Source organism: Pelobates fuscus, chromosome 11, assembly GCF_036172605.1.
Source record: "Pelobates fuscus isolate aPelFus1 chromosome 11, aPelFus1.pri, whole genome shotgun sequence".
NCBI lineage: Eukaryota > Metazoa > Chordata > Amphibia > Anura > Pelobatidae > Pelobates > Pelobates fuscus.
Genome location: NC_086327.1, coordinates 101,667,495 through 101,680,098, shown reverse-complemented (window position 1 = coordinate 101,680,098; position 12,604 = coordinate 101,667,495). Strand labels below are relative to the sequence as shown.

Here is a 12,604-nt window from a genome sequence, read left to right as displayed (position 1 = left end):
CTCCCCGTCAACCGGGTAAACCAGTTCCCTCTGTGCACCGATCTAATTGCATACACACAAAGATGGGCTTGAGGGACGCCGAGGATGAGTGATAGCAATACAGGTGGTGAGTGATTTATTGATTGATTTGTTTAGCTATATAAGCGTGTTAGTTATGAAATGTATTTGTGCCGAATTGATCCTGATGAAAGCCACGGACGTTGGCTGAAACGTTGATCGGATTTTAAAGAGATGAAATTAAGGAATCTTTTAAAGAAAACCAAGACTGTGAGTACAAGCCTTTCAATATTTATATATAGATATATGTATATATATATATATTATTATTTTTTTTTACATTTAATAACGTATTTGGATTTCACATTAATGGGACATGTCACGTATAGCATGATAGAGACGTGTTTTAATCTGCAAATAATTTAATCTTTACATTGTGATAAGTGAAGAGCTAGCAAAGATACAGATTTGTATATGATAGTGTGAATTCTGTGGGAAAAAAAAGATATGTCTTATCCAATTCCAGACTGCTTTAAGAACTTTCCATGCAAGCGTATCCTCTCTAACATTAAAATATCAAAAATATAATAAAATTAGTTCAACAAAGAATCACATTTTTGCCTCATTCCATTTTAAACATGTATTCCTTGGAGTTTGCGTTTGCTGTATACATAGCTTTGAAACACACCTTAGGGAGGTGCAAAGCTGTAAATGAGGGGTTCACTATCTTTGCATATCTTCCTGAGTTGTGTTTCAAAGTTGTTGTAGTCAACAAACACAAACTCCACGGAATCCATTTTTATCATGGAATGAAGCAAACATTTGATTCTTTGTTGAACTAATTTGCATATGCCCACCCAGAATGCTTTGCAGTAGTAACATCACTGCAAATGTGTGAATTCTGTGGGAAAAGCAAGTCTTCTGGCTTGACTGGTGTGCAGATCTTTGTTTGACATTGTATTTACTATCCACTGACCTCAGGTGGAAGGGGTTTTCAATCAAATTTTTTTTCCCTCAATAACTTTCTTGGTTTTTGCTTCGCATATATATATATATATATATATATATATATATATAATATTATGTTGATATCTATAATATAGCAATATAGCAAACATATTAAAATGTTTTTCAAAATATTAAATCTTTTAAAAGTTTTTTCAAAAATTAAAAAAAATCACTTGAAAAGTTTATTCAAAAAATCTAGAATGGATTATGTTTGGATCCTTCATAAAGAAGTCACATAATGATTCACTCATACAGGTTTGTAAAGAGTAATATTTCTATTAACATATTTTCTATTAAATTGATCTACATTGCATTAATGGATTTGAAGAGTTTATGGATATAATCTGATCACAGAGACCTAAATGGTATTCATTCATATCCAGAAGTTGTCACTGTATAACAGGGCTTCGTGAGACATCAACTAGCAAAAGGGATTTAGGGTTCTTAATAACAGAGATTTGTCCAAGGGATATTAACGAACGAGAGGTAATTTATAAGATATCAATAAATACGATATCAGTGGAAAAGGAAGGGCTATCAGTGGAAAAGGAAGCTTTAGAAAGTATCAATTGTAAATGAATAATTAAGGGCAAAATAACGTCTACTGACAAACTTAAAGAAACGCTAAATGCATACCATAACTACTACAGCCTTTAAGAGAAGAACTATAACTGAACATGAAGCATTCAAGACATATCAAGAAACAATGGGATCTTCTGGAGTTTTTAATAATACAAAGGAATAAAGTTACTAAAGGGTAAGGTCGATCTAAGGTGGTTCCAATATATAACAGATAACTAGGATTATCAGTATATTGTGCATCTAGTATATCAATATATAAAACTGATCTAGGACTCTATGTCTTCAGTGGACATAGAGGTATATAGCGTACCATATTATTGCATTTATCTAGGTCATCAGTAGCTAAAGGGGGGTTTATGGTTTCATGGATTTGATAGGGTTGAAAGGTGTTGATGGAGAAGGGATTCCTTTGGTTTCAATTATTTTTTAGAAACAGTTTTTAGTATTTTTGCTAGGTGGGATATTCATAATTTAGTTAGTACGTACAGCTGAATACAATTCATAAATACAGTTACAGTTTCTAAAGGCATACTTATAAAATACAATTTTGAATGTAAAAATAATTGTATAGTTGTAGGCTTAGCAGGTGTTTGGTATAATATATCTGCCTATCACCATGGAGACTTACATAGTTTTTTTCTGTAACATTGTTTCAAGATACATAATAAAGAAAAAACGAAGTCAGAAAATAAAAAAGGGGAGAGAGTTAAAAAAGACAAACATTTAGAAAGATGGGTTAGGGGAGAAATTGTCCAGGGTAGGGAACAGAGAGTAAAGAGTGTGTAGGGCAGGCCTGGCCAAAAGGTAGATCCTTAGATTTCATGGAACTGCAACTTCCATAATGTTTTGCAAGGCTTTTGTAGTGGCAAGGCTTCATGGAAGATGCAGTTCTAGAACATTTGTGAATTTGCCCAAGAATATGTAGGTCCTTAGATTAGATTTTAACTGATCTGTGGGAGTTGCGAGTATACAATGAGGACACATCCCTATATAGGTTTGCATTTTGTCAGTAGCACCGAACACCAATTTTTTCACAGAGTAAGGCTCGTCCAGTAAGCCATAATGAAAAAGGAGGGCTTGTTTGTTGCTTACCAAACAGTGGGATACATAATATGAATCATGAGTGATTTCTTACAGGTTGAGCTTGAATTCTTTGTCTAATGTGACAGTATTGGGGCAGGTTGAAAGGGTGATGAATTTTCAAAGAACATCTAAATGTATATGGCATTCCAGTATTTTTTAATCAGTGGACATTCCCACCAAATGTTTATTAGTTAGCCAAGAACGTTGATACAACACCAGCAGTTTTTGTCAATGGTAGGATCATTAAGGCGTAAGAAGTGTAGAGGGGGTACCAGTGAAAAAGCAGCTTGTATACTTCCTTGTGTCTTACTTGATAGTAAACAATGATGAATGAGATCACATATTTTCCCCATCAAGCAGATGTTAAAAAAAATCCAAATCTCCTATGTCCCCATAATATTTGATCATCTCTATTTTCAGGAGTGTGTATGGATAGAAGATAAATTAAAACCCTGTATCTAAATAATACTAATTGGCGTGTAAAGACTGAACATTTAATTGTATTAAATTCTCCTTTAAACCATCTGCAAAGATATATTCCCTGCAGCGCATGTTCTGAATTTAAACCGATATCTGTGAAATGTGCAGCTGTATTCGTTGCATGTAAATCAAGAATATAATTTACAGATCTGGAAGATTATAATGCACAGTGAACAATCTTTTATGGAGTTTCCTAGTGAGAACAACCAACGGTTTTGTCATTTGTTGATTTGTTAGGTCATACGTTTTATATTTGCAGGAAGTCCAGTGGAGTGCACCGAAGTTCAGAAAAGAATAAATTGGCCAGCACTAAATAATGGGAGCTGTGTCAGGCCTTACAGCATTATGGGCTGAATAGAAATTCTCCTTATTTCAATTTTAAATGTATGTTAGCCATAAATATAGACAAGAAACTAAGACAGAGGGGCCAGTTCACTGTAATAAAGTAGAAGAATAGATAGAATATTATCATATATAGTCAGAAATCAAGTTACTCTCAATGTGTACCAATCATGAATATAAGATTTCACATATACGGTTTTCTTGTAAAAATGTGAGCAAATTGCGTGTTCGATAGCTCTCGCTCTAAATGCCTTGCTAAGTGTGTGCTGTTTATTCACTAATAAAATTGTGGTAAATATAAAATCGGATTGCAAAATGTAGGCAAAAATAGAGATGATTTTTAAATATTTTCTAAGTCCTCTAATGTGAAAGCTTAGCTATTTCTTCAGTCAAAGGGTTACTCCAACCAAAAATCAATATGTTACTTTAAAACACTGTTGTTTTTTAGTTTATTGTAGTGTATGTAGCTCAGTGATTTGCCAAGGTGGGTGCCTACTGCATATGACCCAAATCTGCAGTTGAATGTATGTATAATTCATGTCCATTATATTGCCACAAAACAACTGTTCTATTCATAGTTACATAGTTATGTGTCCATCAAGTTCAGCCTTCCTTACATCTGTTTATTGCTGTTGATCCAAATGAAGGCAAAAAAAAAAAACCCAAACAGTTTGAAGCACTTCCAATTTTGCAACAAACTAGGAAACAAAATTCCTTCTTGACCCCAGAATGCCAGTCAGATGTATCCTTGGATCAAGAATCTATCACCATACAATTGAAAAATTATACAATTGAATATTTTGTTTTTGCAAGTATGCATCTGGTTGCTGTTTAAACATTTGTACAGACATTTGTACAGAGTTTGATAAAACCACTTCTTCAGGCAGATAATTCCACATCCTTATTGTTCTTATGGTAAAAAAAAAAAAAACCCTTTCCTTTCCCTTATACTAAATCTTCTTTCTTCCAGTCGAAACACATGACCTTGTGTCCTATATATAATCCTGTTTGTGAATAGATTTCCACACAATGATTTGTATTGGCCCCAGATATATTTGAAAAACGTTATCATATCCCCTCTGAGGCGATGTTTTTCTAAACTAAAGAGGTTTAAATTTGTTAACCTTTCTTTATAGCTAAAATGTTCCATTCCTTTTATATGTTTTTCAGTTCGCCTTTGCACTTTTTCCAGTGCCACTGTTCATAATGTTTTTTCAATGATCTTGGCATTGCGTTGGAGATAGTAAATGCAATGCCAGCCGACTGACCTCCGGTAGTCATTCAGTGGACTAGAAGCACTATATTCTGATAATGGGACTCAAAGTCACAGAACTGCTTAAGGGTTGCATGTGGCCCTCGCTGTAAATAATAATAATGAGTTCTACTGTATGATATCATCTCTGAAAATAACATAAATCCATATTCATTGACAGAACAAACACAGAAAAATGTGAATAATCTAAGTAAATATTTATTTCAGATATTCATGTCAGAGCAGAAGAGGAAAAAGTAAATATTTTGTGTGGTATTAGTAATCACAAGATTTTAGGGTCACCTTGAATAACTGCTGTGCCAAGCAAACAACTGCTTGAAGTCTTTGGATGAAAACTGCATGCACAAATTATTTATTAAAAGTGGATTCCCTTTTGATCCCTTCTGATATGCTCTGTACGTTATTTTTATTTTTTTACTTAGTACAGTTCAAACATTAGTTATTTATTTCTAAATCTTTCAGTCCATAGCAGAAGAATCTTGAAAGTTAAAACTTGCATGCACTTCAATTTCGTATTTTTCGGTTGGAGTGCAAAGACATAAGCTGAATCAAAAGAGAACAAGCAACCATTGAAGATCGGATCACAGCAATGCTATTCTTTCAAATAATTGCAAAGTCTTTTTTGATGGACAAAGAGAATGAGATGTGTTAGACACACTGATGAGAATTCTAGGTTTAGCTATTGCTACCCATTTATTTGTTTTACAATGTATAACCTTTTTAGCATCACCTGAAAATTAACAAGATTTATAATTTAGATAAGTATAGGGCAAGAATATACAGGCAGAATTAGAACCAGTGTTAATATTTCAATTTCGTTTTAGTCAGAGTCTTTTGACTAAAAAGTAATTTCAGTTTTAGTCATATTTTCGACATCTCAATTGTTTTAGTTTCAGTCTAGTTTTAGTCAATGAAATCTCCAGTAGATTTTAGTCGACTAAATCTCAAGGAGATTTTAGTCAACACAACTAAAATCGAATGAGTTTAGTTAACTCCTTAAAGACGAGTGACGGATGAGGTCCGTCACTCAGGGGATTGCCTTAACGACGAGTGACGGACCTCGTCCGTCACCCGTTAAAATTAACCCCAGATCGCCGCAATCGCGGCAATCACGGGGTTAATGGTGCTCCGGTCTGCCTCTGTATTAGAGGCAGACCGGGAGCACCGACTTGCGCTGTCCCAGCACATGTGCCCGCTCTGACAGCATGTCAGAGCGGGCACATGTGCTGTGTATACTTACCCTCCGCCTCCCTGCACTTCTGGGTTCACTGTGAAGGGCAGGGAGACGGATCATCAGTGATCCTGCCCCCTGTCAAAAAAAAAATAAAGTTTAATTAAAATCCCACCCCCCTTTACCCATTTTAATAAAACATTAAACCCTTCCCTGCCAATTGATCACTGACTACAGTGATCAATTGGCAGGGATTACATTTTACTATGATCTGATTTTTTTTTAACCCCTGAGGGTTAATTTTTTTTAACCCTAAGGGGTTAAATTTATTTTATTAATTAATTTAAATATTTTAAAATTATAAATTTAGCTAGCTGGGGAGGGTGGAAGTTAGTGGGGAATTGGGGGATTTAGTGTTACGCTAACTAGGGGTTAACGTTAAAAAAAGTTTTAAAATAAGCTTTAAAAAGTTAAAAAATTAAGTTAAAAAAAGTTTTAATAACGTTTAAGTAAAAAATAAAAATACAAAATAAACCCTTTACCCAGTCCAAATAGTACACATAAGGTTTGCAAAATATACTGTGCAAACTCACTTTGTGTGTCAAAAAGGCAGAAAAAACGCTTATTACCACTACACCTGGTACAAGCTAGCGGAAAAATGATCCCACGCTAAGGTTCAAAATATGCCTTTTGAAATATCCTGGGATGTCGTATTTAAGAAATGGTATGGCTTTATGGGGTATTTGGATTATATAGCCTGGTAAAATACTCTAAAATGCGACATGGGCACAGCGTAAAAATGTTAAGTTTGAAAATAAATGGAATGGCTGTGTCCCAAATGTGCCCCTCCGATGTCCACATATACCTGGCAAAGCTACATACGGGGGTATTTTTGTACTCAGCAGACATAGCTGAGCAACATATAAAGTATTATACAGTGGTAGTACACATAAGGTCTTAAAAGTATACTGTGCAAACTCACTTTGTGTGTCAAAAAGGCAGAAAAAAACGCTTATTACCACTACACTTGGTACACGCTAGCGGAAACATTATCCCACGCTAAGGTTAAAAATATGCCTTTTGAAATACCCTGGGGTGTCTACTTTAAGAAATGGTAGGCCTTTGTGGGGTAGTTTGAATTTAAAACCTGCGGAGATGCTTGGAAATTGCACATAGGCCCAGCGTCAAAATTCAAAGTTCGGTAAAAACTGATATGGCTTGGTCTCCTATATGGCACTGTAGCTTCACGAAATAGTGCCAAAGACATTCATTGGGGGTGTCCTTTTACTCAGAAGACTTAACTGAGCATAATTTGGGGGTTTTGACCTTAGTGGCACATATGAAATATCCAAAATGCCCAGCAAAAATGCAATCTGTATGTAAAAAAAATGCCCAAAATTATTTTTTACCACATACTTTGGCATATATTGGTGGAAAAATGGGGGCATGCTAAGGCACAATATGCACCTTATGAGATACCCTGGAGTGTCTACTTTTACAAATGGTAGGCCTTTGTGTGGTTTTTATGAGCAGTCAAACTGTTATAATACCCCAAATGGAAGCATAGGCTCATTAAATCTGTCTCTCAAAACTCTTCTGTGAATACTGAAAAGGGCAGGTCTCCTGTATGGCACTGTAGCTTCACGAAATAGTGCCAAAGACATTCATTGGGGGTGTCCTTTTACTCAGAAGACTTAACTGAGCATAATTTGGGGGTTTTGACCTTAGTGGCACATATGAAATATCCAAAATGCCCAGCAAAAATGCAATCTGTATGTAAAAAAAATGCCCAAAATTATTTTTTACCACATACTTTGGCATATATTGGTGGAAAAATGGGGGCATGCTAAGGCACAATATGCACCTTATGAGATACCCTGGAGTGTCTACTTTTACAAATGGTAGGCCTTTGTGGGTTTTTTTTGAACAGTCAAACTACTATAATACCCCAAATGAAAGCATAGGCTCATTAAATCAGGCTCATTAAATCAGACATACAATGGGGGTGTCATTTTACTCAGCAGATGTAACTGAATACAAAATAAAACTTTGTACAGGAATAGCACACACCAACTTTACAAAATACACATGAGAAGTTCTTTGTTATAAGTTTGTGTGCCAAAACCCCCCAAAAATACAATTTTACTCCAATATTTAGCAGAGGTTGGCGGTGAAATGGCTACGTAGAAAGTGTCAAAACAACCATAGGTAAATAGCCTGTGGTGTCTACTTTATATAAATATATACTTTTGTGTGGCAATTTTGTTTTCTTTTATGGCTATTAAGCTTACAAGACAAACATACCAAATTCTAAAATCGCTCCACATTAAAAATTTATTTTACTCCTTCTGCTTTGTGACCTGTAACTACCAAAAAAACTTAAAATCCCAGACATATTTTATATTCTGTAAATAAGAACAACTAAATTAATTTATTTTTAATTACTTTCCTTAACCTGCACTAATTGTGCACACATTATTATTGCAAAAACTGTAAAAAAAATCTAAATTCTTCATTTTTTTTTGCATTTTTTCTGTATTTTTTTATAATAAATAAGCATTTATGTATATATATATATATGTTACATCAAATTAAAGCCCTTTCTGTCCTTTAAAAAACTGTATATAATATGCGTCGGTGCAATAAATTAGTAAAATGCAAATTGCAGTTGAACGCAAACAGCAAAAAATGCAAAAAATGCCGTTGTCATTAAGTGAAAGACAAGCTTCTGAAGCTCTGTCCTTAAGGGGTTAAAGCCTCTATCTGTCTCTTTTGTTCCTTTCCCCAGCCCTCTGTGTCTCTTTGTGTCCTTCCAGCCTCTGTAGGGGCCTCTCTCTCAAACCCTGCTCTTTCTATTTGCCCCTTCCACTGCCCCTCTGTGCAGTGTTAATTTTGGCGTCAAATTTCAATTTAGTTTTTAGTCATAGCATTTTGACTAAAAAGCCATTTTAGTTTTAGTCGTATTTTAGTTATCTGAATTGTTTTTGTTTTTTCCAAGTTTTAGTCGACTAAATCTCAAACATTTTAGTTGACTAAAATCAGACTGCCATTGGAGTAACTAAATAACCTCCATTTGTTTAAATATACATAGGGATTTGGGAGAGAGTGCAGGTAACTTTTTTTCTTTGGTTTTTACTGTATGTATTGGGGCTGATGTGTACTATGGTCGTTGCTGCCACCCAACGTCGCCACTAACGTCGCAAATGGTCTCCTTCTGTAGAAGACACCAGATGACATAGAGCTAAATCATGGGCTATACCGCACTCATTGACAGAGATCGCTCAGCTGATGAGATTCTCCATTTTGTCTCTAGTTTTATTAAATAAATCATGACATGATGTAATGTCTTTTTTTCCATAACTGTATGTATGATCTTTTATCTTTTGACTGTAGGCTTTAATGTTAGCTCATCAAAAGGTGAGACATCTTGAAATCACCTTACTGTTCCATTGAAGTTCTGTAAATATTGATGCCAAATTGTCATGTTTCTTTATCAGCTGTTAGACAATACATCTTGTCCATACCAACACAATATACACAGGTTTGATTTAATTTTCACCATTAGAAAAAATTAAAACCATTAAATTTCTCTTTCTAATGCTTCTATGCTGTTAATTATCATTTCCTCCATGGAATCTTCTGGACATGTGTATAGGTCTTTTTTATCACTTGGAAGATGGAGATTGGGCATTGGAAAATACTATGAGATTCAATAATGCAATGGGAGAATATAATTATGCCTAACAATAGGGGGAACATGCATTTTTTGAAAATATGCCTGCTGTGTATAGTCTGACAGTAGCAGACTGAACTTAAATAAACTTTAAACAGATTTTTCTATGATTTCAAAACGAAAAGAATATTAGTAGAGCATGTTTTAATAATACACTCTTTCATATGTTTGTTGTGTTTTAAATGGACTATATGTCATTCTTCATAGACTACCTACCTTAAGAATAATTGTAGGACTACGAATACCTACAGTATTCAATAATATATGCGCCTCTTATAATTCAATATATTGATCTCATATGATATTTTTTGTCACTGTATAAAAATGTAAGACGCAAATCTTGCTCTGCAATTTTTGGATAACTAAAGTTACAGATAATATAATGTATTTAAAGAAACAATATAGGCAGTAAAAAAACGTTAACTTAATAATGTAGTTTTAGTGTAGAGATCTTGTCCCTACTGTTTCACTGCTAAATTCTCTAGTATTTATGAGTTAAATCACTTTTTTATGCAGCCCTAGTTACACCATAATGCATGACTCACACAGCCTTCCAAAACACTTCCTGTAAAGAGTCATTTAATGTTTACACATTGTAACAAACGCCGCTTTCCACAGACGTTTGCCACGGACTCCTGGAGGCGTGTGGAAGATGGCCTCCTGCCCATGGACTATGGGCCAAGTTAGTGACTGTAAAGACCCATCTTTAAGTCCCCCTGGTTCCCTTGGTTTGCCACTTTCCATTTGTGCACATAGAACCGAACGCTAGCTCCTTGACAACCGTTCGCATGGACCAAAACCGCGAATAGACTTCAGGGGGACTTAGCCGCAAATGTCCTAGAACTATTTTTGGCATGAAGACTTTGCGGTTCTCGGTCAGTCCCCAGCAGCACTTAGCCACAGACTCCTGGAGGAGTGTGGAAACTGGCCTTCTGCCCACCGACTATGGGCCTGGTCAGTGACTGTAAATACCCATCTTTTATTCCCCCCTGGTTCGACACTTTCCCTTTGTGCGCATAGAACCGACCGCTAGCTACCTGGCAGCCGTTCGCATGGACCAAAACCGCGAATAGACTTCAGGGGGACTTAGCCACGAATGCCCTGGAACTATTTTTGGCGTGAAGACTTTACAGTTCCTGGTCGGTCCCCAGCGGCACTTTTTATGTATTTTTAAGGTACTTTTGGGGTGTTTGGGAAATGTGTGTTTTTTGTGCCTGGAGATAATTGGGTTTAATCCAGTGCTTGACTAAATTATCTCCCAGGCACAGGGGAGGGATTATCTTGTTTTGTATGGGAGTGTCCTGGAACTGAAAGCAAATGTAATCATGTGTATGTTTTTACTGTAGTCTACTGTAGTCTTTACTCTCAAGTCCAGGGGGGGTGCCCCTTGCATGGGGACCTGCATATAAGGCCAGTTGTGGCTGCCAATAAACGTATTTGAGCTTGTACTCCCAGAGCTATGTGTCATCTGGTTACTGGGAGGGGAAAGGGCTAATCACTAATCACTGTTCCAGGGAAAGTCCTTTTAAGGACTAGAGCGCCCAGGACTGAGTGTTGTCCAGTGCCTGGGGATGGATAGAGCGAGTTCCCCATTCGGCTTCAGGAAGGAGTGGTTCAAGGGCCCCAGTCAAGCCATGGCAACTGTGGGCAGAGGTGCTGTGGTTTTTCCCCTGTTTCAGCTAGGAAGTGGTCCTTGGTGGAGGTACCCAGCCAGGAGTACAGGGAGCTCTGTTACACACATATTGCATATTCTGTTAAATTTTGAATTTCTTATCTCCTGCATTTTTAATAGCTTATTATATCCTCCAGGAGTCTCCTATGGTTGATTAAAGTTAAATTTTCTGATCAGGAGATAAAAACATTTAAAGTAATTTAACATCTGATTAAAAATTAAACTATTTTTTCCATGTTAGCCAGGGGAGGCTTGGGCTATATGAACAGAAACAAAACTGACTTAACTCCTAAAGAAGGAAAAATTAGCAGTAAGACTTCATGATCATACTCTAAATACAAAAGCTGCATAATTAAGCTAAAGTGGTTTTGGTGACTATAGTGCCCCTTTAAGTACACCAAACTGTAACAATTAACATAATAGTTATGATAGACCCACAGCCGGGTGTCTCTGAAATTACCACTTCACTTCTAAGTTCAGAATCGAAGAGACACACTTGGGAGTCAGAATTCAAATGTCATGTATTTACCAACTAGTCTCCTTCGATCCCGGACGAGCCCCCATCTATTAGGAAGTTAAGAGTCTATGGGTCAGCAATTTTACTCTCTCATGCCATGGACTTTCATCAATTTGGAACTCTCTGTATTTCTCCTCATCCCCAACCACCTAGTGAGGAGCCCCAATGAACGAGACAACACAGTGTAAGGTTCAATGTGACTTCTGACGTTTAATAGGTGGTCCAACAGGATATACTAAAGAGGGAGCATTATGGGCATTATCTAATAATACTAAAGAGGGAGCATTATGGGCATTATCTAATCTTAACATATCTTAACCTATAGCTAGCTTGCAGGTGTAATGGGGGAGTAATCTTGCCTTGCACTGCGCAGTTAGAAATAAAGAAGTAACTACGAGCTTACAAATTGATATGCTACTACGCAGTTAGAAATACAGAAGTAGAAAACAGGAAATAAGTCAAACAGGAAATAAGACCAACGCCCTGAGATAGGAAAGTTTATAGCTCTGTGTCTAGGGGTGTATTCATTAAGCATTGTATAGATAAAGTGTATTATTCCTATCACCTATAGAGATTAATCACACAGGATATATACACTAAAGGAATCAAAATTACCTTGGCACCAGCCAAATAATAAACTGGTACTGATTATTATAAAAACTAACAACAGAACTAGTTGTGGTTATTATGTTGCTAGCTAACAGAATCACAACAGAATTAATTCCCTGTGTAAATACCCCTGTTAC

At 36.1% G+C, this 12,604-nt stretch overlaps 1 protein-coding gene across 2 annotated transcripts in view; it reads right to left on the bottom strand.

The window, feature by feature from the left end:
- KAZN (kazrin, periplakin interacting protein) overlaps positions 1-12,604 on the bottom strand; it is a 594,836-nt gene that overhangs the window by 375,040 nt on the left and 207,192 nt on the right. The gene's annotated exons all lie outside the window — the stretch shown is intronic.